This window comes from Mauremys mutica, unplaced genomic scaffold (genome assembly GCF_020497125.1).
Source record: "Mauremys mutica isolate MM-2020 ecotype Southern unplaced genomic scaffold, ASM2049712v1 Super-Scaffold_100125, whole genome shotgun sequence".
In the NCBI taxonomy this organism is placed as follows: domain Eukaryota; kingdom Metazoa; phylum Chordata; order Testudines; family Geoemydidae; genus Mauremys; species Mauremys mutica.
In genome coordinates, this window is record NW_025423274.1 from 161,515 (window position 1) to 187,738 (window position 26,224).

At 52.5% G+C, this 26,224-nt stretch overlaps 6 non-coding genes across 6 annotated transcripts; 3 read left to right on the forward strand and 3 right to left on the reverse strand.

Annotated features, from left to right (window-relative positions):
- Positions 1–1,594: 1,594 nt before the first annotated feature.
- Positions 1,595–1,668, forward strand: TRNAT-UGU. The gene has a single exon. It is a non-coding gene; the product is annotated as a tRNA-Thr (tRNA).
- A 7,478-nt stretch (positions 1,669–9,146) lies between these two features.
- Positions 9,147–9,218, reverse strand: TRNAC-GCA. The gene has a single exon. It is a non-coding gene; the product is annotated as a tRNA-Cys (tRNA).
- An 11,064-nt stretch (positions 9,219–20,282) lies between these two features.
- Positions 20,283–20,354, forward strand: TRNAM-CAU. The gene has a single exon. It is a non-coding gene; the product is annotated as a tRNA-Met (tRNA).
- A 765-nt stretch (positions 20,355–21,119) lies between these two features.
- TRNAN-GUU lies at positions 21,120–21,193 on the reverse strand. Its single transcript has one exon. It is a non-coding gene; the product is annotated as a tRNA-Asn (tRNA).
- An 869-nt stretch (positions 21,194–22,062) lies between these two features.
- Positions 22,063–22,178, forward strand: LOC123359456. Its single transcript, XR_006575864.1, has one exon. It is a non-coding gene; the product is annotated as a U5 spliceosomal RNA (small nuclear RNA).
- A 1,935-nt stretch (positions 22,179–24,113) lies between these two features.
- Positions 24,114–24,277, reverse strand: LOC123359457. The gene has a single exon (XR_006575865.1). It is a non-coding gene; the product is annotated as a U1 spliceosomal RNA (small nuclear RNA).
- Between the last annotated feature and the right edge of the window lie 1,947 nt (positions 24,278–26,224).

A 26,224-nucleotide genomic window follows, 5' to 3' on the forward strand; every position in this document is an offset into this window, starting at 1 on the left:
GTGCTGCATTTCTTAGTTTTTATCTCAAAAGGGAACATCCTCATCTTCTCCCCCAAACACCCTGGGACCTGCCCAAATTATTAAAATACTCCCATCCTGAGCAAGGCCACAACCGTGAACCAGAGCTAGTGTCTAGGCCAAGCTGATCTGAAGGAGGCAACTCAAACATTTTCTCCCTGCTTCCCTTGGCAAGGTCTGACTGAGAAAACAAAATTCCCCAAACTGAAAATTTTCTGCTGAAAAACCAATACTAGTCTGTTTGGAGAATTTGGTTTGCAAGTATTATTGTTATTATTCTCTTCTGATTTCTGAATCAGTTGAGTTCAGTCTTTGTCCTCCAGGTGTGTTTCCACCTGCTGAGTTGTGGGGGAGAGAGGCCAAGTTATGATGGCTCTTCCCCTCTTTCATAGTTTCTTCCAACTTGCTAGGAAGCTCCTTTGCTACAATATGAGTCAAGCAGTGTCCATTGTCTCTGTGCTATCTCAGAGAAGCCTGCATTGTACACGGTTCCTGGGATAGTCCTTGGGAGTGTGGATCCCTTCAATGGGCCAGCAGCGAGTCTGGCTCCTCCCTTGTCACACCTGAAAGGCTGGTGGGGGGCATTTCTCAACCTCATAACATATTTCAGTAACAGAGCAAAACTTCATAACTTCCCAACCAATGCAAGCACACACAATCCAACAAGATATTAATGTTCAACAGATCAAGACTTTTGAAATGATACATCACAAGGCAGACTTTGTACAAACCATGTCATCATTATATGAGAGTGGTGAATATGGGGCTTCCAGGTGCTGCTCTGAGCACAGCGTGCCACACCTGGGTTTACATTGCAATGGAGACGTACCCTTAGAGTCCATCTCTCCTGGGATAAAGATGGCCCACACCTGACTCTCTGCCAATCCCCACTGGGCCCTGAGAAGTGTTGTTCGTGTTTGTATTCTATAAAGCAAAGGAGCAGATGAAGTTTTGCTCCCAAGGTGTGTGTGTGATTCTTTGGACAGGTCTGCACTACAAAATTAGGTTGGTGTAATTACATTACTTAGGCTGGCAATGCAGTTCTATCAAGCTAATCCCGGTATAGATAGTGGCTCAGCTGTCAGAACTTTCTGGAGCTATGAAAGGGGAAGGACCCAGCCTCTGTAGCAGGAATGCAGGGCAGGTGAGTTCACGGCAGGCATGGTGGGATACTGGTGGAAACCAGTTATGGTGATATAATGACCAGCAGCATTTACACTGACAATTTGTCACTTTAAGTTTGCTGCAAAAAGCACTAGGCCTCTCGTCGAGTTGGTTTTATTTTGTCACCAAAACAGGGCAATTTTGTCGCCAGACGTGGTATTGCAGCCAAAAACTGCTGACCGAGGGAGCGTTGTGTGTTTTTCACACATCTGAGCAATATAATGATGCTGAAGTAACCTTGTAGTGCAGACCTGGCCAAAGATTCACACACACAAACACACACACAGCTTGCAAGGAAAACCTCACCTGCTCCTCTGCTTTGCAGAATCCAAAGACAAGCAAAGCTTTTCAGGCCCCAGTGGGGATGGCAGGGAGTCAGGTGTGGGCAAACGCTGTGTTGTTGCCACAAGCAGGCACCATGGCTTAGCTGGCTAAAGCACCTGTCTTGTAAACAGGAGATCCTGGGTTCAATTCCCTGTGGTGCCTTGTTGACTAACTCTTGGGCAACCTAGTATTAGCTACTGTGGGAGGACAAAACACAGAGCTCTTTGGTCTGTCCAGCCCTGTAAGGTTGTTTAAATCATACTCACAGGCACTGATAACAGACTTACTGAAAGTTTGGGAGTTAAGAGCTCATAGGTCAGTGTTCCAGCCTGTCACAGATGATCCTGCTTCCTCTGGGACAGAGGCAGGTCTGGGCTCTCATGCTGCATGGCTCATTGTGGCTGCCAGAACCTGTGGGCAGCTCATTTAGTTTACATGAAGGATTGAGTCCTGCTTTGTGCACCGTGTGTGACAATGAAAATTCTAAACCGCCCTTTGAAATAACGAATGCAGCAGGATGTGTTATTGTCCCTGCCCCAAAGCAGACAGACCAATGGAGAAATGCCATTGAGTCCAGGGTAATACTCCACTGCCATTCTACCTTGTTTGCTTGCTAAACTCCCTCCCAACCTTGAGGGCTCCCAGAGCCGGGTATTGAGCCTGAGCCGAGATGTCTACGCTGCAAATTTACCACCCCACAGCCCTAGCCTGGGAGCCTGCACTGGCACGGGGCAGCCGTGCGTGTTTCATTGCAGTGTGGACATAGCCTAGCATTATGTCTACACTGCCATTAACACACCCAAGTCACTATTCTCAAACCCTGGGTCAGTTGATTCAGGCTTGTGGGGCTTGTGCTGCAGGGTTATAAATTACAGTGTAGACACTTGGGCTTGAGCCCAGCCTCCAAGACCCCACGAGGGGTGAGGGTCTCCGAGCCTGGGCTCCAGTCTGAGCCCAGATGTCTACGCTGTAGTTTTTAGCTCCACAACCTGAGCCCCAGGAGCCCAAATCAGACCATCCAGGCCAGCGGGATTTTGTCACAGTATAGATGTCCTCTCAGGATATGTCTACACTGCAATGTAAGCCCAGGGTTAGTAGAAGTCATGTCAGCAGCCCCAACACATAAACATAAACCACGAGGGAAAGACCCACCCCCCAGATAAGCTGGGCAGTGTCCTTCTCCCTACGGTTCGTAAGTCCAGCATCCAAAAGTCCTTTAACATGAGCCATCCCCTGTCTGCATCCCACTCACAGCTGTTGTCCTTAGTCAGTGCAAGCCCAGAGGTGCCTCTGTAGAGTTCACCTGCCAGCCTAGGTGGAAAAGGGGGAAAATAAGAAGGCACCGTAGTCACTATGTCACCTGCCTAGTAAGTGCTATTGAATTGAGGGTGTCTCTCTCAATCAGGGGCTGCCAAGCACAGTTGTGCTGCCCTCGATTCACACAACAAGGATAACAACCCTTTATTTCTCCTGCCCCTATAACAAGGAGACTGGGAATCCAACACCAGCCAAACGTGATCATTTCGGCAAGCAACCCAACCTATTTCCAACACACTGTAAAATCCACATGCAGACTCATACACAAAACCTGCTGCTGGAGGGAAGGAGGGAGCTGTGGGTTGGGATTGAGGGGCACTGGGAATAGGAGGGGGCTGTGGGTTGGGACAGAGGAGAAGGGTGAAGAGGAGCAGGCTCTGGTTGGGAGTGAGGAGCAGTGAGCATAGGAGGGACTGAGAGTTGGGATTGAGGGGCACTGGGAAAAGAGGGGGCATGGGTTTAGGCTGAAGAGAATCCTCGTTTGGGGATCCAGCAGGACAGGGGAAGGCAGCAGGTGATTCTAATTCCTTAGGGATATTCTGTGTTTGTATGTGTGTGTGTGTGTGTGTGTGTGTGTGTGTGTGTGTGTGTGTGTGTGTGTGTGTGTGTGTGCAGGGGAGGAACATGCTCTATGCCCAGAGGCCTTTATTCCTCCAGGCTGCAAGGACACAGCGGCTGTCAGGAAGTTGCCCCTTCAAACCCAACACAAAAAGGCCCTTCTGAGGAAAGGGAAAATCCTGCAGAGAAAAGTAACATCAAAGAGGACTCCAGCAAGACACCTTAAGATCTTGGTGAGTAGTTTATCACCTGACCAGGGACTTGGATCCTGGACCCTCAGATAAAAAGTCTGATGCTCTGCCAACTGAGCTAGCCAGGCTCACAAAACAAAATAGCAAGTTGGTGCAGAGGAGAAAGTAGTCAAGAAAACAAGAGCAGGAAACAATAGGGGAAACCTGCTGCTCTCTCTGGCCTGGTCAGGGGGCTGTGCCGATCGAGTGTCTGCACTAAGTTCGGCATCAATATGGGGATCCCGGGGAAGCTTGGGGTCTCCAGGTTGCCTAAGGAGGGGTGAACCGGCCCAGGTCGGAAACGGAGCAGGTCAAAACTCCCCTGCTGATCAGTAGTGGGATCGCGCCTGTGAGTAGCCCCTGCAGCATAGCCTGGGCAAGACAGTGAGACACGGTCTCTTTTTATACACCCCCCTCCCCCGCAGAGACTGTATGGGGGGATGGGAGCACCCATTGTGGGGATCCTGAACTGGTGGGAGGGAGGCACCATGTACCAGGGATCCCGAAACGCAGAACAGGGACACCCACCCACCAGGTGTCTTGCAGCAAGAGCTGCGGTCTTGATTTACAAACTGCAAGTGATGGGGAATTTACCACCTCCCTTGCGGAGCTTGTTCCACTAGATAATTAGCCTCACAGTTAAAAAATGGTCATTTCCAGATGGGATTTTCTGACATCGACTGCAAGCCAATGGGGTCTTGTTCAATCTTTGTCTGGTGAATTGAAGAACCCTTCAAATCACATATCCCCCCCCTCTGGGAATTTGTAAAACGTATTTAAACCAGTGATTAAATCGCCTCTTAACCTCCAGTCAATGAAATCAATTGAGCTTCTTCAGTCTCTCGCTGGAGACATTTTCCTTGTTTTTAAAGGCAAAAATCCTGATCTTTCCAAAGGGAGCTTCTGCTTCAATGTTCAGTTTGGGGAAGGATTTGGCTGCACTCAGAGATCTGCCCGTGGGTTAGAATCTGCGATCCGAAGGGTCGAACGCAAACAGCGTTTAGATGGGACCGTTTGTGCCGCCCCCGTGTGGCCAAAGATTAGAACTGACCAGCAGAGTTTACAGCTGGAGCCTGGGATGCTCCTGAACAATCTGGGTATAAAGCCTCTCGCGTGGGATCCTCGCTGTGCAGCCGGAGGCGGAGGGAAACTGGTTGTCAGGGCTCAGGGCAGCTCCCTGCCAGACTGAGCCGGTGTCTGTGCTAAGCTCGGCATCAATCAGGTGATTCTGGGCAGTTTGGGGTCCCAGGCTCCCAAAGGGGGGTGAAGCAGGTCACCCCTGGAGCAGGTTAAAGCTGCAGGGTGACAGTGGGGTTGCTGCCCCTGTGAACAGCTGCTGTAGCACCACCTGGGCAGGACAGGGAGAGCCAGTTATACCCCCCCAGCCTGTATCGGGGGATAGGAGCACTCACACCCTGGGGACCCACCCACCAGAGATCTACTGGGGGGGAGAGTGGCACCCACACACCCAGGATGTTGTAGGGGGGGACAAGGGCATCCACACTCTGGGATCCTCTGCAGATGGACGGACACCCACACAGCCAGGATTCTGTCTGGGGGGCAGAGGTACCCCGACACCTGGGCTCCTGGACGGGGGAAGGGGGCACTGAAACATCCGGGATCTTACCTGGGAGGACAGCGGCGCCTGCAGCTCGACATGAGATGGGGCGGGGGAAGCAGGAGCATTTCCCAGTTCCAGGCTGTCCCCGTCTGGCCAAGGCACAGAGCTCACAAGCAGAGTTTAAAGCTCCAGCTGCCAGGCCACAAAACAAGCTGGGCTCCGTGGCTGGTGCCTGTGATCCCAGCGCCTGGGGAGGCTGAGACAGGCTGGCGGATCGGTTGAGCTCAAGAGTTCTAGGCTCTAGGGGGCTGTGCCGATTGGGTGTCCGCCCTAAGTTCAGCATCAATATGGTGATCCCGGGGAAGCTTGGGGTCCCCAGGTTGCCTAAGGAGGGGTGAACCGGCCCAGGTCAAAAATGGAGTAGGTCAAAACTCCCGTGCAGATCAGTAGTGGAGTCGCGCCTGTGAATGGCCCCTGCAGTGTAGCCTGGGCAAGACAGTGAGACACGGTCTCTTTTTATACAGACACCCCCCACAGAGCCTGGAGGGGGGGATGGGAGCACCCACACGCTGGGGATTCTGACTTGGGGGGAGGGACACACCCAAGCAACACGGATCTTGAAAAGGGGAACAGAGACACCCACAGATCCCGGATGGGGGCAGGCAGGGGAAACCACACACTGGAGGTAGTTCATGGGGTGGGGGACAGAGACACCCACCAGAGATCCTAGATGGGAGCACCCACATGATGGGGATCTTGAACTGGGAGCAGGGAAGCACCATGTACCCCAGAGGTTCTGAAGGGGGAACAGGGACACCCACACACCACGTGTCTTGCAGCAAGAGCTGCGGTCTTCATTTACACACGGCAGTGATGGGGAATTAACCACATCCCTTGTGGAGCTTGTTCCACTAGATAATTAGCCTCACTGAAGTACCCAGACCTTTTAACAATAAGAAGTGAAATGAAATGACCACATGATGTCAACAGAACCTAAGAAATTTGTTAGTCTCTAACGTGCCACACGTACTCCTGTTCTTTTTGTGGATACAGACTAACACGGCTGCTCCTCTGAAACTGAGGAGATGAGAAGCCATGTTCTTGTTCAATGTGCATTGAAGCTGAAAAGGGAGATGTTTCCTCTTTGATTCCTAAGCCCCCAACTCTAATCCACTAAACACCCCTTTCCTCCCACAGCCAGGACTAAAACCCAGGAGTCATAACTAGTGGTCCCCCTTAACCTTCTCTCTGTGAGGAGGAAGAAGAAGCTCTGAGACCCCTGTGCTGTCCCCTTGCCACCCTGCCTGGGCTGCACTTGAAACCCAATGGGGTTTCCTTGGGCAGTTCTGAATCTTGCTCCCAGGAAGGGTGTAATTTTAGGAGCAGGTTCCAAATAGTGCAATTAACCAGCCAGAAGGGGCAGCAGGTATCCATGTAGGAGCCATTGAAATCATCATAGCAAAGTAGTTCAGGGAAACTGTTATTAATGAAGTGTGAGTGAAAGGTGAGAATCTGATGGTGTCAGTGTCACACTAGAGGGCGCTGAGATGGTTTTAAATTTGTCATCCAAACCCAGCCACCACCTAGCACATGTTTTAACCTCTTCTTCTCTTACCGTTGCTCCTTATCAGGGAAGGGGAGAGAGCAAACGAGCAATAGAAACAGAGACCTAGTGACCGGAGCAAACATTTCTTTGCTCCTTGCTTGGCTCTGTCAGTTATTTGGGTACAAACTCATCCCCCACCCACTGTCTGGGCTGGGCTCAGTGGGCAGGAAGAGCTCAGCTGTCAGTGGGACTTGGGGAGCTCGGGACATTACTATGAGCTGCTTGAACATTTAGGTGAAAACCACCTAAACACGGACACAAGGTCTAGGCTGCAGTAACTCATCTTGATCTGCGGCTGTTGAAGCTACAAGGCAGAGGACTAAGTACAACATTTAAACTTACGTTTGACCTCAGAGAATAAAACAAATGTGTCTGTGAAAAGAGGGGAGTTGAGTTCAATCCCTTGTCACCATCAATGTGCAAACCAGGAACCTGTTGCTTTGCATTCCTGATGTGTCGCCATCATGTGGCTATTCTCATAGACTTTAAGGTCAGAAGGGACCATTATGATCATCTAGTCTGACCTCCTGCACAACGCAGGCCACAGAATCTCACCCACCCACTTCTATAACAACCCCCTAACCTATGTCTGAGTAACCTATTCTGGCTCAGTCCCTTTAATTAAAAAACTGTGTTTTTTTTCATAGAAACTATATTTCCCTCGTAGAGACTCAGGGGCAGATTAATCTACAAAGGGAAGGTGATTCCAAGGCAGTTCTGGAGGAGAAGGGAACGTTTTCAGCATCACTAAATTATTTTGTTGTGCCTCACAGAGAGAGAGAGAGAGAAAATAAAGCTATTAATTTGTGCTACCAACACACTTCACAGCATGAAATACAGAATTTTGTGTTCAATGAGTTGTGTTAATTTACATAATATGAAAAATATGTTTTGGGCAATGCATGAAAACCTCACTGCATTGAACAACCCACTTGATCTAGTCAATATACTACAGAATATTTAAAGATGTTAAGAAAGATGTGCTTATAAATTAACATGTTGTGCCATTTACATACGTACAAAACACAGAAGAAACTGAAATATTTGAGCTACTAAAATTTCCACTTTCTCACAGCATTTTAGTTCTCAAGGTTGTTTTAATTTTGCTTTTTTTTTTGGAACTAGAAATGGGGAAAGAGCACATTGAAGTCAGTAGAATTACCACAATGAGGGATTAGTCTCATTATTTGCCACTAACAAAACCTTTGTTAACAGAGAGTTAACTTTGACTGTGACTATCTCTTACCTTCCAGAACATCCAGTTCAGTAAAACTCAAACTCTGGAGAAACGGAATACAGAGTGAGGGTACATGCCAAGATAACCTTAACTCTGCCCTCTAGAAGAGAATCCCTGATAGCATATGAGAACAAGGAACGGTATGGGGACAAATTACAGCTACTTCCCAAGAGTTTGTTTCTTCTGTAATTAATTGATCCTGGCCCCATCAATTGATCCTGGCCTGGTGTATGGCTGTGGAATTTACTGATTTTATCTCAGCATATTTGTAAAGCAGTTTCTTCTTTAAAAGCTCCTTTATTCTAGGTTATACAAACAGGTCACTTCCCCAGCTATTTCAAGGAGATGGAATTTTCCTGACCCACAGGGAACTTAAAATAACATGCTCAAGATCACACATTCCTTGGGAGAAAACGAAGGGGAAAAAAACCAAAACCCACCAAACCGTTGCTGTTTCTACCCAAATGATCAATGAGACCAGAAAGTGAGACTGTGCAATTAACTGTCTGGGACTACACTGACTCTGCAGTTACTTGGATGCAGACACACCCAGCTCTATGGTTGGTAAACGTACAGAGACTCTGCTGCTGCTCATGAACTAGCAGCACATGACCTCTGAACAGCTGCCATTCGAATGTATCTGAAAGTCACAAGGAACAACGATCTGTGTTAAAGGAAGGTTGCCATTTATTAGAGCCCCAGTTGATGCCGTGTGCACAGAGGATTGAATGTGTAACAGGGAGTTTGGTAAATCTTGGTTATTTTAGTTTTGTAACAGGCTCCTGTCCACCCCCAGTAGAGTTTTCAGTCCCAATGGCAACTTACTTACCAAATGTAATACAGACTAGTCCATGCCTCCCATGTGGATGTGGTTCTTGTTCTTCTGCACATTGTAGCCCATGGAGGCCAAGGACCTGCAAATGTGTCTTCATGTGCCTTTGTTTAATTAATGAAAACAAACCGACACTTAGAGGATTGGAACTGATTTCAGCCGGGGGAAATGTTTGCTAGGTTTTTATGCATTTGCACAGGAAAACATTGAGTGTGTCCATTCATTTCAAGGATCCCTATTTAGTGGAGCTCCTGAGCATACTGGAAAACAAATTATTTTTATTGAATAAACAGGCTTGAAGGGGGTACTTGGAGTTGAACCAAGGACCACTTGATCTGCAGTCAAACACTCTACCACTGAGCTATACCCCCATGACATTTGCATAGGCAAGTCCATGATCTTAAGGATTTTGAAGGACGGGCTCTGCCTCAGAGAGCTCCTTTTCTATTCCGAGGCCACAGGGGTTTTAAAAATGGGAGTTAATTAAACTTTACATACACATGTAGACACCACAGCTTGCACACACACCAACATAGCTTCCCCCACTGACATAGCTACCACCTCTCGGGGAGATGGGTTAACTGCACGGACGGGACAGCTCTCTCCCCTCCGCTTAGAGCATCTTCATTATTTATGAATAGGTGGGAAATAACCTCCTGAATGGACAGGAACCAATGTATCAGATATTGCTGTGTCTGCATTCAATATGGGTAACTGGTCATATTGGGCTGGGTTAGTAGGAGCGTTGCCAGCAGATGGAGGGAAGTGATTATTCCCCTCTAGTCAGCACTGGTGAGGCCACATCTGGAGCATTGCGTCCAGTTCTCTCCCCCCGCCCCGACTACAGAAACAAATTGGAGAGAGTCTAGGGGAGGGCAACAAAAATGATAAGGGGGCAGGGGACTTACGAGGAGAGGCTGAGGGCAGGGCCGCCCCTCTCTGCCCCTCCCCTGAGACCTGCCCTGCCCACACCTCTCTGCCCCTCCCCTGAGAGCTGTCCTGCCCACCGCCCACACCTCTCTGCCCCCTCCCCTGACCTGACCTGCCAACTGCCCCGACCTCTCTGCCCCTTCCCTGAGACCCACCCTGTCCACCTCTTTCTTTGGTCATCTGTTGTTATTCCTTGAAACATCAAGGATGGAATTAAAGCTGAGTTTACTCCAGGTTGAGGAAAGAAAGGAGCCACCAACCCCCTGGCAAAGCTCAGTGCCCCAGAGAAAACCTGCCCCCTGCTATCACAATCACTGATGTACTGGGGATGTGATAGGAAAGGGACTGTCTGAATGATCAAGGCAGGAAATGGACAACAATCTACAGCGACGTCATTAGCCACAAATGCACTCGCCTCGTGCTCCAGCCAGAAGGGAAAGGAGCAGGAATTCTTGCTGTTCAGCCATGGACACACTTACACAAGGGCACAGCAGTGAGTGTGTTGTGGAAGCTGGTTTGAGGAAACAACTGGAATTGATCACTCAGCGAGAACAGAACTAGAGTGTAGTGAGAATCACAACTCCAGCAAGTAGTTGTGGCTGAGTGGTTAAGGTGCTAAACTAAAAATCTTTTGGGGGGGGGGTGTCTCCCAGTGCAGGTTCAAATCCTGCTTACTACAGAGGAACTCATGGTTCTTTACTTTCAAGGGAGCTTGGTCTTGTCTCCCTCGTAAGCTGTGTCTACCTGAAAGAGTAACCTGGCTTTAGTTACAGTGTTTTAATTGAACAGCTGCTGCATGTCCACCCTGTGTCACCAGAGCACATCCATGCTAGCATCTCTTGGATTGCCACAGAGAGCAGTGCACTGTGGGTAGCCAGTGATGAGCTGCCAAAATCATAACAACTGGTTCCCTCCTCACCCCAGGAGGGATCATGCCCCCCCCCCGGACTCCTGCCCCAACCAACCCCCTGCGTTCCTTGATCCTCCCCCCACCCCAGGGACCCCTGCCCCATCCACCCCCCTTCCCTGTACCCTGAGTACCCTCCGCCGCCCCATCCAACCCCTCCTCTTATTCCTGATGGCCCCCCAGGACCCCTGCCCCATCAAACCACCCCTTCTCTCTGTCCCCTGACAGCCCCTGGAACCCTTGCCCCTGACTACCTCCCACCGCCCCATCCAATCTCTGATCCTTTATGACTGCCCCACCACGACCCTTGCCCCTATTCAATCCTCCTGTTCCCTGCCCTCTGACCCCCCACCCCCAAACTCCCCTACCCTCTCTCCAACACCCCCTCCCTGCCCCCTTACCGCGCAGGCTGGCAAAACAGCAGGGGTGGCTGGAGCCATGGGGCCAGGCCGGAGCTGGGGGGCTGTGTCCAGAGCCGGGCATCCGGGTAGGTGGGGGCACGGCAGGGCCGGGGGGGGAGGTCGGGGACACGGGGCCGGGCGGCCGGGGACGCAGGGCCGGGGAGGGTCAGGGACGCGGGTCCGGGTCCGGGTGGCCGGGGAGGGTCGGGAACGCGGGGCCAGGGAGGGTCGCGGGCAGGAACGCGGGGCCTGGGGGGGCCGCGGCCGGGGCCGGGGAGGGTCGGGAACGCGGGGCTGGGCCGGGTCGTGGCCGGGAACGCGGGGGGCGGGGAAGCGGGGCTGGGGAGGGTCGCGGCCGGGCAGGCGGGGGGCCGTGGCCGGGTGGCCAGGGAGGGTTGGGGCCGGGTGGCCGGGGGGTGCCGCAGCCAGGGTCGGTGCGGGACGTGGGGCCGGGGAGGGCCGTGGCCGGGTGGCCAGGGAGGGTCGGGGCCGGGTGGCCGGGGGGTGCCGCAGCCAGGGCCGGTGCGGGACGTGGGGCCGGGGAGGGTCGCGGCCGGTGGCCGGGGAGGGCCGGGAACGCGGGGGGGGGGATGCGGGGCCAGAGGGGATACCGCGGCCGGGGCTGGGGAGGGTTGGGGACACGAGGCCGGGGGGGGCTGCGGCCGAATGGCTGGGGAGGGCCGGGGCCGGGAACGCAGGGCCGGGTAGGGTCGTGGCTGGGAATGCGGGGAGGGGGGGAAGCGAGGCCGGGCAGGGTCGCGGCCGGGAGGAGGCGGGGGGGGCGCTGCCGGGGCCGTGTTGCCGGGGAGGGTCGGGGACGCAGGGCCGGGCAGGTTCGCGTCCGGGAACGAGCAGCCGGGGACGCGGGGGGGGGGGAACGCAGGGCCGGGGGGGGTGCCACGGCCGGGGCCGGGTGGCTGGGGACGCGGAGCTGGGGAGGGTCGGGGCCGGGCCGCGGCTGGAGACCGGCCGGGGCACACGGCCCCTCCTAGTTTCCTGCCTCAGCGTCGTCTTCCTGGGCTGGGGAAGCCTGCTTGCTTCTCAGCCCTCCCAGGCTTCCCGCGCGAACAGCTGATTCGCAGGAAGCAGGGAGGGAGGAGAAGCAAGGAGGAGCATTCATGGCAGGAGGTGGAGGCAGAGCTGAGGTGAGCTGGGGCCGGGCAGCAGGGAGCGCTTGTTAAATTTAAATACCCTTTTAGAACCAGTTTGTCCCACGGGGAACAACCGGTTCTAAAAGGGCTTCTAAATTTAGCAACCGGTTCGCGCGAACCGGTGTGAACCGGGTGCAGCTCACCAATGTGGGTAGCTATTCCACTGTGCAACTGGCTGCAGGGTGCTTTGGGAAGGGTTTGCAATGCCTCATGGGCTGGTACAGCATCACATGATACAGGTTTCTCTATCCCATTGTTCCATTGCCAGCTGCTTTTCAACTGCAATGTGCGTGGTGGGGTAGAGAGCATGTGTGTGTGTGGGGAAGAGACAGTGTGTGCGTTGCGGAAGAGTGAGTGTGTCACACACTGTCTCTAAGTTCAGACAGCTGCTGGAAGCAACCAGTCCTGAGGCAGGGGACAGCCCTGACATCAGCCCCCCTTTTCTCACTGGCTCAGCTCAGCACAGCACTCTCTGTCACACACACACACACTGCTGCCTGCTTAGCTCTGTGTCAGGGGTGCTGGAACAGGGGGTTTAGAGGGCCATGGCCCCACCACTCTTTACTGGCTGTTAGGACAAATGATGGGGGGGAAGGGTGCAGGCTTGGGGAAGAGGCGTTCTGTGGGTGTGGCCTTGGGGGGAGAGGTGGTGTGAGTGGGGGTCCTTAGGGAAGGGGTGTCATGGGGGTGCCACAGTTCGGACAACGGTGCCCCTCCCCCACTGTAAGGAAGCTTCTGCCACCCTGCTCTGTGTTGGCAGAGTGGGAGAGAGCAGCATCCACGGCAGTGATTTGCTCCCCGGGGCTCCGGAGGCGATTTAAAGGGCCCGGGGCTCAGGCCGTTCCAGGGAGCCCTGGACCCTTTAAATCACCAGCCTGGGGAAGCCGGGCTGGGCTGGCACAGCGTACCGGCTCTTGCCGGTACCCCATACCGGAACATACCAGCTTACTTTCACCTCCGGAAGGTCCCCACGTGGATCAATAACTGGTTAAAAGATAGGAAACAAAGGGTAGGACTAAATGGCCAGTTTTCAGGATGGAAGCACGTAACTAGTGGTGTCTGTACTGGGACCAGTATTAGTCAAAATAGTCATAAATGATCTGCTAAACAGTGAGCTGACAAAATTTGCAAATGATCCAAAACAACCAGCTTGCTTCCTAGAACGAACGCTCCTTGAGTGGGGTGATCCACAGGGAGTAGCTCAAACCTCCAAAGTGCCTGGCCAGGGGCAGGACATTGGCACAGCAAGGAAGGGGTGTGGCAGTGACATCACAAAGGCCTTTTGCAGGCCCTCAGACTATTGGTCAGAGGTGGTGGGGAGGTGGTGACCTCACAGAGAGATGCTGACATCAGCCAGGCAGGACAGGAGTGAGGGGCCAGGGAAACCTCAGAGACCCCTGTGGCTTTGCTTCAGCAAGTCTCCTTCTCCAGGTCTCTCTTTGAGGACTGAGAGAGTATTCGGGTTCAGGTACCTGAGCGCCAGGAGGAACCTCTTTTGAGTTTTCTCCTTCCCTTTTAGTGATTTTACTAGAAAATAGCCGTCCCTGTTTAGAAGGTAAGAGCCTCCTCGAGGTTTGAAACCTGTTTGGTCTGATCCATCAGGTGACAGTTGAATTCTAAGCATGGAAAACATGAGCTTAAGGAGGCAGAATTTTATTTCACACTTGGGATTTTGTCCCATAGAATCACTGGGGACATTAGGGTTTGTCCTTTTTGTTTCACCTTTTCCTCCATCCTTCCCTTCTCTCCTTTCTCTTCATCTCTTGCTTCTTTTGTCCTTTCACCTGTTCCCCTCCCAACAGCAGGAGCGGTGTGTGTGTGTGTATGAGTGTGTGTGTGTATGTGTTGCAGGGGAGTGCTCTGCAGCTCCCACTGTGGGAGGTCCACCCAAAAATGTGGGGCTGAAATAGTGCTTGGGCAGTGATCCCCACCAGTGACCTGGGCCATCCTTTGGGCTCTCTGGTGAGAACCCTCAGCCTCCCTTCCTCAGTCTCTACCCTGATTGGCTGAGCAGGGGGTTATTGACAGGGAGGAGACTCAGGTCCTTGTTGTTCTCTTTTAAGACCAAGTAAATAAGTCATAACCAGTTCTATGTTTGATGAATTTTGCTGCTTCTCTGCATTAATGGTCTCTGAGCAGTTCATGATTCTCTCTAACCTTGCAGTTCTCCTCAAATACTTGCTGAATAATTACTGTGCATTGTTGTTGGTCTGGAACTCATGTGAGAGCACTTTATTCAGGTCATTCAATGTTTGAAATTCAAGATCTGATGGTTAGTTTGAAAATCAGGGTTCTTGGGTCCTACTCCCAACTCTGCCACTGGCTGGCTGTGTGACCTAAGACAAGTCAATTCTCAGCCTTAGCTTCTCCCTCTTTCAAGTAGGGATAATAATGATCCGCTCCTACCTACCTCACAGTGGGTGGAGGACGGGGATCCATTGGAGAGTGTCACTAGGAGTAATGCATAATATGAGGTGTCCTATCATGTTTACTCCGATCAGATTATGACATAATAGAATAGCTGAAATAGTCTATTTTATTTGTATTTTTTTATTTTGAAATTGTTATGAGCAGCAACTAATTAGCTCAAACTGAAGCATCTCATATAATGTTTGTGATCTAAGTGTCTCCTCTTTGTGTGTGACGAGACAATTTAACACACTGTGACAAACAGAAGATGCTTTTGTTTGGCAACAAAATATTTTTGCAAAGAACTTTCATCCCACTTGTTTTGATTTCGAGAAACAAACTGGTTTAGTCTGAAGAGGATTTTTCCGACATTGAGCAGGCGCAGTGTGCCCCGTGACACCTGCCCGCTATACGCCGGCCCCTGCTGAGGGCGTCCTTGCTGCAGCTGCAGCTGGTTCTGCTGGTCCCCTGTGGTTGCCCTCGTTCATCCAGGAACAAGCCTCAGGTGAGCTGAAAAGAATCCTGTCCAACCGAGTCTGGCAGCCGCCATCATGTAGCCAGAAGTCCCCACACCTGTTGGGGAAACAAACCAGCCACCAGAAAGTGGTCCATTGTCTCATGCGGTGCCAGAGCCTGACATAGAGCCTGTGGGCAACCTTTGCTCTGCATACGCCGACCGGTTCCCATGGAAGATGTGTCACTGCACGTCTCGGTACTTAAAAGGTACCTGTGCCACTAGCAGATACTTTAAGGCTCCCGGCAGTGCGTTCTGGGGACAGTTGCTCACTTTCAGTGAATATAACTGTATGTAACTGTATGTGCAGCTCTGTGCAGTCATATTTGATAGAAGTTTGGTAATTAAATTATACAAGAGGGTCAGGTAAAGTGGCTACTACCACCACTATATTTTGTCCCAAGAAGCCTTTACAGCCATTCTGAGGGGAAATGGGCCCTTTGCCCACAGAAATGGTCTATAGGGGACGGCTACAGGCAGCAGGCGGGGAGATAATCTCATCAAAATGATTTGACTCCTGGGTAATGTAAGCAAAATCACTAAAGGAATGTCCGGGGTTTCTATTGGCACTTAACTTGCCTGCCCCTGGCTGGCTCTGGTTGTACAAGATGGACGTGTAATCGGGGGTCAGTTGTATAAAAAAGAGTAATCGCAGTGTAAGGGATGTTAGGCAAAAGAGAACTTTGTGTGTGATGATGTAAGGTTTTAAGGACCTAAACTGACACTCCTGGTTTGTAAAACTCTTGTTTTGTAGGTTTAAGATGAATTGGTTTGGTTCTGCTTTGCTGGGTTTTTTTAATAATGCCACTGAAAATCCATTTGAATCATTCAAAGTGGCAAAACTGCCAGACACCTTTTGCCAGACACAGGTAACTAGTGTTGTTTGGGTTTGGTATTTAGCATGTAACTCTTAAGGTATCTCACTACTCTATAAAGTTCAAGACCAAAGTTATGGCTGTAGTAAGGGGCAGCCAGAACCAGAAGGATGGAGAAAGAAACATTGGTTGGACAGACGGACGGATGGACAAACCGAATAATTAAGCATTTGTTTTTAAAAAAAGGCTTAAAAACATTAAAAGGAAAAAAGGGGCAAAATGTTTCCCAGTTTACCAAAAAACCTCAGCCTAGCTCTGCCCTTGGGGTTTGGGGGTGGGGGGTGACAATTGCGGGCTTTGCCTGGGGCACCAGGTGCTGGCAGCTACTCCAGGGCTGCCCCTGCCCAGAGGCCTTTATTCCTCCAGCCTGCGAGGACAGAGGGGGGTGTCAGGAAGTTGCCCCTTCAATCCCACACACAAAAGGCCCTTCTGAGGAAAGGCAAAATCCTGAAGAGAAAAAGTAACATCAAGGAGGACTCCAGAGACAGAGATTTTGAAGACCTTGGGGAATAGTTAAGAGCTTGACCAAAGACTTGAACCCTGGACCATCAGATTAAAAGTCTGACGCTTGGCCCACTGAGCTAGCCAGTCTCCTACTGAGAACGTGAGCAAGTTCATGCAGAGGAGAAATTACTGAAGAAAAAGAGCCCAGCAAACAATAGAGGAAACCTGCTGGTCTCTCTCTCTCTCTTCCCAGCCCTGGCCCTGGCCTGCTCCTCCCGCCAGCGCCCTGAGGCATTTTGCCAGCACCATGGCCCAGTCAGCTCCACCCTCCCCAAACGCTGGAAGACCCAGCTCAGGAACCTGGCCGCTCTTACAGCCGCCTCTTCTGCTCTGACCAAGAGGGAGGGGGATTGAGTCTCCCTCCCTCAGGCCTGTGCTTCAGCATTTCTGGGGAAAGACCAGCGCCGCCAAAGTGACTTTGGGACAGTAGGTCAACCAAGAGGGCGGCCTCCCATGCCTGGCTGCAGAACTCAGAGTAAAGCCAGCTCCCATCCTTCCCTATAGGGCTCCAGACAAGGCCAGCCTGCTGGATCCGGCGTCCCCTCTGGTGCGCAAGTCACAACAGCCAGCAGGAAAAAGACCGGCTCCCGCATCATTTGAAAGAGCAAGACAAAGCCTTGAAACTCCACCTATGTTTAGGTACGAAGCAACAGGTCCCAAATTTCCACTGAGATCTGAGCCCAGCTTGCACTATTCAGTGTTCTGACAGCTGAACTGGCCTGCACAGCAGCATAAAAGCCAGCTGCTAAAACTAGGACTCAAACACTGGACCCCCCAGTTAAAAGCCTCATGTTCTTCTCACCAGCAGCTTCCTCTTGCAGGACTCTCTTTCCTCCTCCATCAGCTATAATACTGATCTACCGCATCTGTGGGGCCTGCGCTGAGTCCCCACATCCCCCTACTTTGTCTTTGTTCCCTGCAGGCTGCAAAAATGTCAGGGGAGGCCACCCCCTCCCTTCACTCGGTGCTCCCACTCATATCGGCCAGCTGGAGCCTCATCTCCTGGAACTCGGGCAGCTGTCACTTGATCCAGTCGTACAGTGACACACTGACTGGCTCCCCTCCCTGGATGCTCTTGTGGAAATCCCACAGGCGATGCTGCAGGACTTGGCACCATTGGTTTCTTTAATGTTTTGGTGTTTGCCTGATCACTGGAACAAAGCTGACAACTCCTCCCTCACCGACTCCCTCCAATCCCCCTGGTTGCCATAGAACCCTCTGATGCTTTCCCATTCTGCCAACACTGACAGGCCTCACCCCCTGCTCCTTTATCTTGCAAGCTCTGGATGTTCAGCTTCCAATATCCTCTGCCGTGGGTCAGGGAATTGCCCACATTGAGCACATGGTGAGAGCTGCGTGATCTGAACAGTCCATTGGCACCACCCTGCACTGGGCTGTCGACGTGCTCTCCTTCACGGAAATCCGGTCAGTGCGACTCCTGGCCTGTCCTTGCAGAAAGGTGTATCCCCTCTGCGGCTGCTGTGAGCTCGGGTCAGAGGAATAGGAGGTTACTGCCCACACTCCACTGGTTCCATTACGGAGAAACATGTCCTCTAAGCTGACCTCACTACAGACCTGCGCCAGGTAGTGCTCATTGTAAAAACGTTTCCTCTGACGGTAGAGAAAATGGGACCAGCGGTTCTCAGGCCGGCTGAGACAATTAAAATCCGCCCCAACACCAAACACTGTGTGGTCCAGAGGAAGGGAGCCAGTTCCTACCATAGATCTTTCCTTTCACACCTTAACATCAAGTGCCTCCTCTTGGGCCCCTGAATCCCTGCCACATTCCAGGTGCCAGATGCCCCTTCTCCAGCACTGTCGTCACTCAGCTTTGCAGAGGAGCTTTACTCCCAAGTCCCTGCCCCCTCTGGCACCATCTCCAAGGGCCGTCCTGCCTCACTCTGTTCCCGCCATTTTGGGTCAACGAATAAGTCATGTGGGAAAGACAGCTCCCATCTCTTGTGCTGTACAATACAGCACCATGGTGCTTAACAGCACAGGTCAGGTGGGCAAACTAGGGGAAGAAGCCCATGCTCTCTTTTGTCCTGCTGGGGAGCTCAAAATCAGGTACTTGCCTCAGATAAAGGTGCTGCTGCCTTCCTAGAAAACAAGCCATCCCTGCACAAAAAAGGGATGAAAGGTCCTGCCAAAGCCTGGGATTGAAGCAGGGAATCAGCACCACAAAAGTCAGGAATCAGCTCAGGGTACGGTATAGCATACGCATACAGTGGTTAGACAAGCAACAGCAAGGAACTGGACTGGTATGGAGTGAAAGTTCTGTGGGAAGGAACCGAAAAGAGCACCGGGGCTGTGGTACAGCACTTGCATACACTTTCTTTGGCCTGTTTTGCTGGAAGAGTTAGCAGGGCAAAATGGTTAGTCACAGGGTGGGTTGATGCAAATTCTGGACTCTGGGACCAGAGCTGGGCTGGGGGAAAGAGGGTCACGACTTTGACAGCACATGCACCACTTGCACCACCACCACCCTTTGCTACCTCACTCCATAAGCCCGCGCACAGAGCAACCTTTTACCTCTCAGGACCAAAATAGACAGTGAAAGAGATAGAATAGCATAAGCTTAGAACAAAAAACTGCATCACCAAAAACAACTCTAAGAGATTAAAAAATGCCTTTGTCTTTACACACCAGGGAGCACACAAAGAATAGCAACAAACAACATCCATTTCTACCTGCCCCCAAGTTTTGGCGTTTGGAACCCATACCCCTTAATGGTGAGGACTTTTCAGGCCAGGGTGAAGCTTTCAGGCCTCAAATGCCAGGTATAGTTACTCTGTCCTTGATCCAAAATAAATGGGAAAATACACTGGATTACTCCTGTCCCAATAACAAAGAGACTGGGGATCTCACAGCAGCTGAAGTGACTGTTTGGACAAGCTCTCCCATCATGCAATCCGGGGTGGGTGTGACCATGCAAATGACATCACCCCAAAAGGCCTTGACAACACATCACCAACAGATGGCAGGGGAGAGTTCATACTGACCCTGCTTCAATTAGATTGTGGCAAAGATTAAAAAACACTGAACGTTAAAACTCACCAAACGCCCGTCAATTCATCCTCATCGTCATATCCGCTCGTTATACTCCACACCTGAACGTAGCCCTCACATGGTCAACATACCCTCCTAACTCAGTGTCTGTACGTTAACCTTTTGCCCCCCAGTTGGGGCCATTGCAGATTATGTATTCCTTACGCCACCCGATCTTAAACCGAACTTCTCACCCCTTGAGTAATCTGTACGTTGTTCACTGATCACCAGAAACTTCTACGCCTAAATGCTGTACCGTACACTTTTTTTTTCTTTGAACATCATCTTAATAAAATGTTGACATTTGTTTGAGATCCCGGCTCCTGTTCCTTTGCAAGGCGTGTGCGTTTGCTCCGTATTTCAGTCTGCTAATACTGCGGGGTGGGGGTGGGGGGCGATTGAGCCAGAGGCGCTTGCCTGCTGCAGACACGGATCAAAGGCTGAACCTCGTCCCCCACAAGCTTGAAAGCTTAACTGAAAACTGTTTAAGAAGTGCTCCCGTCTCCCGCACTCAGCTACCCAGCTCCCAATGGTGTCCAAACCCCAAATAGATCCCTTTTACCCTGTAGAAGCTGTAAAATCCTGTGACCAGGGCAGCTGCCTAGCAGCCTGCGCATCTGCCTGCCAGCACGAGAGCGCGTAAGGCACTAATCCGGATAGTGGTGGCTAGGTGGCAGGGGAAGGGTGCGAAAAACCAGCAGAGTGGCGCAGCGGGAGCGTGCTGGGCCCATAACCCAGAGGTCGATGGATCGAAACCATCCTCTGCTACGCGTGCGCTTGTTTCTTTTTCCCTCTGGGCCTTCAAGCGAGCCGGTGACCAGCAGAGCACCAAGAGCCTAGGCCATGAGGCAAGAGGTGGCTGAGGCGAAGCGGCCTGCCAGGGAGCTCCCCGGCACCTCTGGCTGCCTGGGCTGAAGGCAAGAGGCAGGCCTAGGCGTGGTGAGGGCCTCCTGTTCCGGAATGAGGCTGCAGTGCTTCCTGGTCCCCTTTTCCCACCACCCCGGCAGGTGGCTGCTGCGGAAGAACACGAGGGAGGCTCTGGGGGCGCTAGGCAGCGCTGTGTGTGTGGCTGTAAGGGGAAAGAGACGAGGCTCCTGACTCGACCTGCCATTGACTCGCGTGGCTCTGCGCGCCGTCAGCCGGGGCGGGCCAGGCTGCGGACGTGACTCAGGCTTGGGCCGCATGGCCATGCTTTCCTGACGAGGCATGAGGCAGGCCAAGAGCTTTGTACAGCGTACAGGGAAGTGGGAGGGAGGCGTCTTTGAGCCGGCCTGTCTCCTCCGCTTCTCCCTTGCTGCTTGGGCGGAGGCGGGAAGGGAGCGAAATGTTCCTGGCTGAAAGTTTTTGTGCTCATCCTTGAGGATTAAACCAGAGCCTCCGGCACGGCTGCTGGCAGATGGGTTTCTGAATGGCATCCAGCCCGCTCTTTGGACCACCAGCTCAAAGCACTGAGGCCAAGAGGCAGCAAAATGGGACATTTGAGGCTCCCCCCACAGGCCTCAGGGAAGCAAGAAAGCAGCAGAGGCTTAGCGTTGACCCTGGGTGGGCTCAAACCACCATCCTTTCGGTTAACAGCTGAACGCGCTGACCCATTGCGCCACAGAGACACGGCGGGAGCAGGCTGTATTGAGCACAAAAGCCGGGAATCAGCTCAGGGTACGGTATAGCACATGTATGCAGTGGTTAGACAAGCAACAGCAAGAAACTGGACTGCTATGAAGGGAAAGTTCTGTGGGAAGGAACCGAAAAGAGCAACGGGGCTGTGGTACAGCGCTCGCATACACGTTCTTTGGCCTGTTTTGCTGGAAGAGTTAGCAGAGCAAGATTGTTAGTCACAGGACAGTGGGTGGGTTTATGCAAATTCTGGACTCTGGGACCGGGGGGGGGGGCAGATGCACCACCTCTGCAACTGACGTTTGCTACCTCACTCCATAACAACACACCTTTTACCTCTCAGGACAAAAATACACCATGAAAGAAATCTAACAGCATAAGCTTAAGGTAAGCAACTGCAGCACTAACAACAATTTTAAGAGATTCGAAACGGCCTCTGTCTTTCCACACCAGGAACAGCAGAAAGGACATCAACACCACCTGCAAAGCACCAACAAACATCCATTCCTACCTCCCACCATGAGGTGGCTGTTAGGAACCCATAACCCTTTATGGTGAGTACTTTTAAGAAGAGGGTGATGCTCTCAGGCCTCAAATGCCAGGTACAGTTACTCTGTCCTTGATCCAAAATCAACAGGAAAATACACTGGATTACTCCTGACCCAATAACAAAGAGACTGGGGATATCACAGCAGCTGAAATGACCGTTTGGACAAGCACTCCCATCATGCAATCCGGGGTGGGTGTAACCATGCAAATGACATCAGCCCCAAAAGGCCTTGACACGGGCTGGGAGAGTAGTCACCCTGACTTTTGGGAGCGTAGGCGGTTGCCCCGGCAGTGCCTTTGCCGCGTGTTCTACATACTCTGCTTTCTTTTCAGTTCGTATAAATCTTTCGCCTTTTACTAAAAATTTCCGTGGAGAGGAATGTTTATGAGTTTGTACCCAATTTTTTAAGGCTTTGCTTTGGTAAGGCTGTTGCCTGCTGTAAGAAAAACAGAAGAGTGCTCCCTGAGCTGGTGTCACTGGCTGAAGCTTTTCTATAGTATGAAAAAAGTATAGTATGGGGCACCTGGCATTGGCCGCTGTCAGCAGACAGGATACTGGGCTAGGTCTTTAACTTGGACGGGTAGCTGGGAAGACGGTAAATCAGACAGAACCCGTTCGACAAACCTCTTCATTTCCTTGTTTTTGCCTGACTCCTTTAATTCTTTTCCTTTTCCTTATTTCCCAGCAGACCGACTAGCCACCAGATTTGGGTGCTAGCAGCGGGACCCGACGAGCTCCTTCTTTTCGGCAGCGTTGAACATGCCAGGGCACAGTCAGATTCTGGATGCTCATCTGAATGTAACGCCTAGCGCTCACCTTTATTTCTGTTTCTTAGCTCTTTTGGGCCATCGATCTTTGGTCTGACCCACAGGATCCCTGCATTAGGAGAGATGGCTAATTAATGAGCCCATAAACCTTGGAAATCAAATGAAACCTGAAGTCCGTAGAAGACCTTGAAAGGCCCTTGGGGGGTGGAGTGCGAGCTGAGGAAGAGTTCCCTGCACAGCTTACCTCTCCATTCTCGTTTTCCTGTCCTGAGCGCAAAAGCCAGGAAGCAGCTCCGGGTAGGGAGGGGATACCATATGTGTGCAGTGGTTAGACAGGAAACAGCGAGGAACTGGACTCGTATGGAGTGAAACTGTAAGCATCTTCTGTATGCCTGATGACTGCAGGTTTGAGAGAGTTATGTGGGAAGTGGAGGCTTTCGGTGGGCTTTCAGAGGAAATGTAATGGAAAGGCAGCCGAAAGTGGAATCCCAGGTTTTTAAACAATCCTCCACTAACAAACCAAACAGCTCAGGTCTAGTTACTCATTGAAAATTAGAATAAAGTTACAGCAAGATTTCATCATAAATGAAGTCAAAGCCTAAAGATTTCAGAACACAACTGCTATAAGGAGCCACGAGGGAAGCAATACAAAGTCAACCTTGCCTCAGAGAAAGGCACTTAAACAATTTCTCTTTTTTAAAGCAGCATAATCTCCCCAAACGGAAGGGCACTGTTCCCGGAGAAGGGCCCTGGAGAGGGTTTTCCTCGTTGGTGCCGGCCATCCACCTCCCCGAAAGGCGGGAGCTAGTTTGACGTCGACGGAAGAATTCTTCCGACCAAGGCGCGGACTGATGTAGCTGCGCCGATTTACGTTCCCCGTGCAGCCCAGGCCCGAGGGTCGGTGCGTGCTGAACAGTTAAGTCAAAACAGCTCCGTCCGTCAGAGGTGTGCAAAAGGGAAAACCCGCTCCTGGGCGACGCGGCCACGCCGCCCTAACCCGCAGCGTAGCTAAAGGGCATTCGGGGAGGCGATGGGTGGGCCTCAAGCGACGGAAAGCCCTCCTCCAGCACAGGGTTGTGACAGCCTAGTCTCCGTAGCACAGACAGGGGGGACACCAAGAGTCAGGAACAGACAGCGAAAGCCAAAGCGGCCCCAGGGCAGGGGGCGAGGCTGCCTGTTGGACAAGGAAACCAGGTGGGACAGGCCGTCCTCCCGTCAAAGGAGGAAGAGCCTGAGAAGAAGGGCCGGGCAAGAAGCTACAAGCAGGGAAAGAAGCAGAGCAGGTAAGCAGCTCCCTTTAGAGCCAAGGAAGGCACTGGTCCAAGCCCCCCAAAAGCAGACTAGAGAGCAGATCAGCTGCAAAAAACCAGGGAAAGCCAAGAACACAGAGAGAGCCTTATAAGACCCAAGTAAAGTTTCAGAGCTCAGCTTTGCTTACAAGGAGGAACGTGGGACAAAGATATCTAGAAGTACAGGGCCTGTGGAAAAGAGCACTCCCAAAGGCCCAGAATAACAACTGCTTTCCTGAGAATCTGCTTTGCAGTGCACTAAGCCTAAACAGCCCACTGTCGGTTTTCTGTTGTTCAAACCAATCACCAGGGGAGAGTGCGAACGCAGTCCCCCACTACCACAAATTATACAGTTGAGTTTCCTGCATTTGGGGAAATTGCAGGGGTCAGCACACCTACAATGCCATGGATGAGCCTCACCCTGGGAAAACCACCTTCACAATCATGGTATCTCCCCTGCCAGGTAAGTATGAGCTTCTGCTGCCCGGCCGCCGCCCGCCCTCGCTTGCCCCACACTTATAACACACGGGGCGGACCGCTGCGCCCCCCCCCCCACCGCCGGCCTCGCCCACACCGGCCCCCACTGCCGACAGCTGCCCTGACGCGGCCCCCGGAGACTGTCCCTTCCCCACGCCGAGCTCCCGGTGCCAAAGTCGGGCCCTGCCTGGCAGCCTGCATCCGCTCCCACAATGCTCTGCTCAGCACACAGATCTGCATACCTGCTCACGCGGCTCCGCCCCTTCGCTCGGGCCCCTGGGATAGTGGATTAACTTCACCCACAGGAAAACTCTCTCCCCTCAGCACAGAGCAGTGGTTCTCAAACTGTGAGTCAGGACCCTAAAGTGGGTCGTGACCAGTGGTTAGCTGGAGGTGGTTTGCACAAACCAGTTGTTAAATTTAGAAGCGATTTTAGAACTGCTTGCAAACTGGCTTCCCCGCGATGGAAGCGTTGATGGGCTCTGGTGGGAAGGGTGTCATCCCTTCTCCTGGTCTGCAGGGGGTGCTGTTCTGTGGGAGCCATGTGAGCTGTCTTCTGGTTCTGTTGCTGCTGCTTCTCAGACCTCTGACCCTGGGGCTTCTGCTACTGCCTGGTGGGTCCCGGGCTGCTCCCAGCCTGCACCCCCTGCCTGCAGCTAGTCCCTGTCATCTCCCTGTCCTGCCACCCCCCATTGCACCCCCTGCCCCATCTGCAGCTCCTGTCCTGCCACCCCCCATTGCACCCCCTGCCTTCAGCTATCTCCTGCTCCCAGCCACTCTCCCTGTGTGAGTGTCTGCACCTGCCCGCTCAGGCTTCTACCCACAGCTGCCCCCTGCCACTCTACCCCCGCCCACAGCCTCTGCCCCCCCCTTCCCCCAGCCAACACCTGTCTGCACACCCTGGCCAGAGCCAGCCCCTGCCACCTGTCCTGCCACAGCCCCTAACCCCTGCCAGCCCTGCCACCCTCCCCCGCCCGCAGCCAGCCCTTGCCACCCCCCTGCCATCCGTCCTGCCCACAGCCAGCCCCTCCCTGCCCTTCCCCGCCCACAGCCAGCCCCTGCCCACAGCCAACCCCTGCCATCCATCCTGCCACAGCCCCTGCCATCCCTCCTGCCCCCTGCCACAGTCCCTGCCTGCAGCCAGCCCCTGCCCACAGCCCCTGCCACCCCCCGACCCCTGCCACAGTCCCTTTCCCCTCCACAGCCTGTCTGCACCCCCTGCCCACAGCCAGCCCCTGTTGCAGCCAGCCCGTGTCACACTCCCTGCCTCCAGCTAGCCCTGCCCCACGCCCCTGTCTGCAGCCAGCCCCATGTCCACTGGTGCCCTGCAGTTCTCAGGGCAGTAACCCTGCACACTTGCTTCAATGAGGGGGGGCAGGGAGCAGCTGGGACCCACATATGTGCACACCCTAGGGTGACCAGACAGCAAGTGTGAAAAATTGGGATGGGGTGAGGAGTTATAGGAGGCTATATAAGAAAAAGACCCAAAAATTGAGACTGTCCCTATAAAATCGGGACATCTGGTCACCCTAGCACACCCCTAGGGAGTGGCGGGGACCCACACATGTGAAACGGAGCTCGTTTCTAGTGCAGGCCCATCTTTTTAAAAAAGAACTTTAGGTCGGGTTAACATACAGCCGTATTTTCCTGGACATGTCAGGCTTTTTGGTTCTTAAATCGCTGTCTGGGTGGTAAATTTTAAAAATTCCTCCCGGAAAAATACAGATGTATGGTAAGCCTATTGGTACAAAAAATCCATACTGTGGCACATCCCTTAAATCAGAACTTTTTATAGGGAACCGGTTGTTAAGATTTTAGCAGCTCATCACTGGTCGTGACCCTGTTTTAATGGGGTCACCAGGGCTGGCATTAGACTTGTTGGTGCCTGGGGCTGAGGCCAAATGTCTGAGCCCCACCACTCAGCGCTGAATCCCTCAAGCT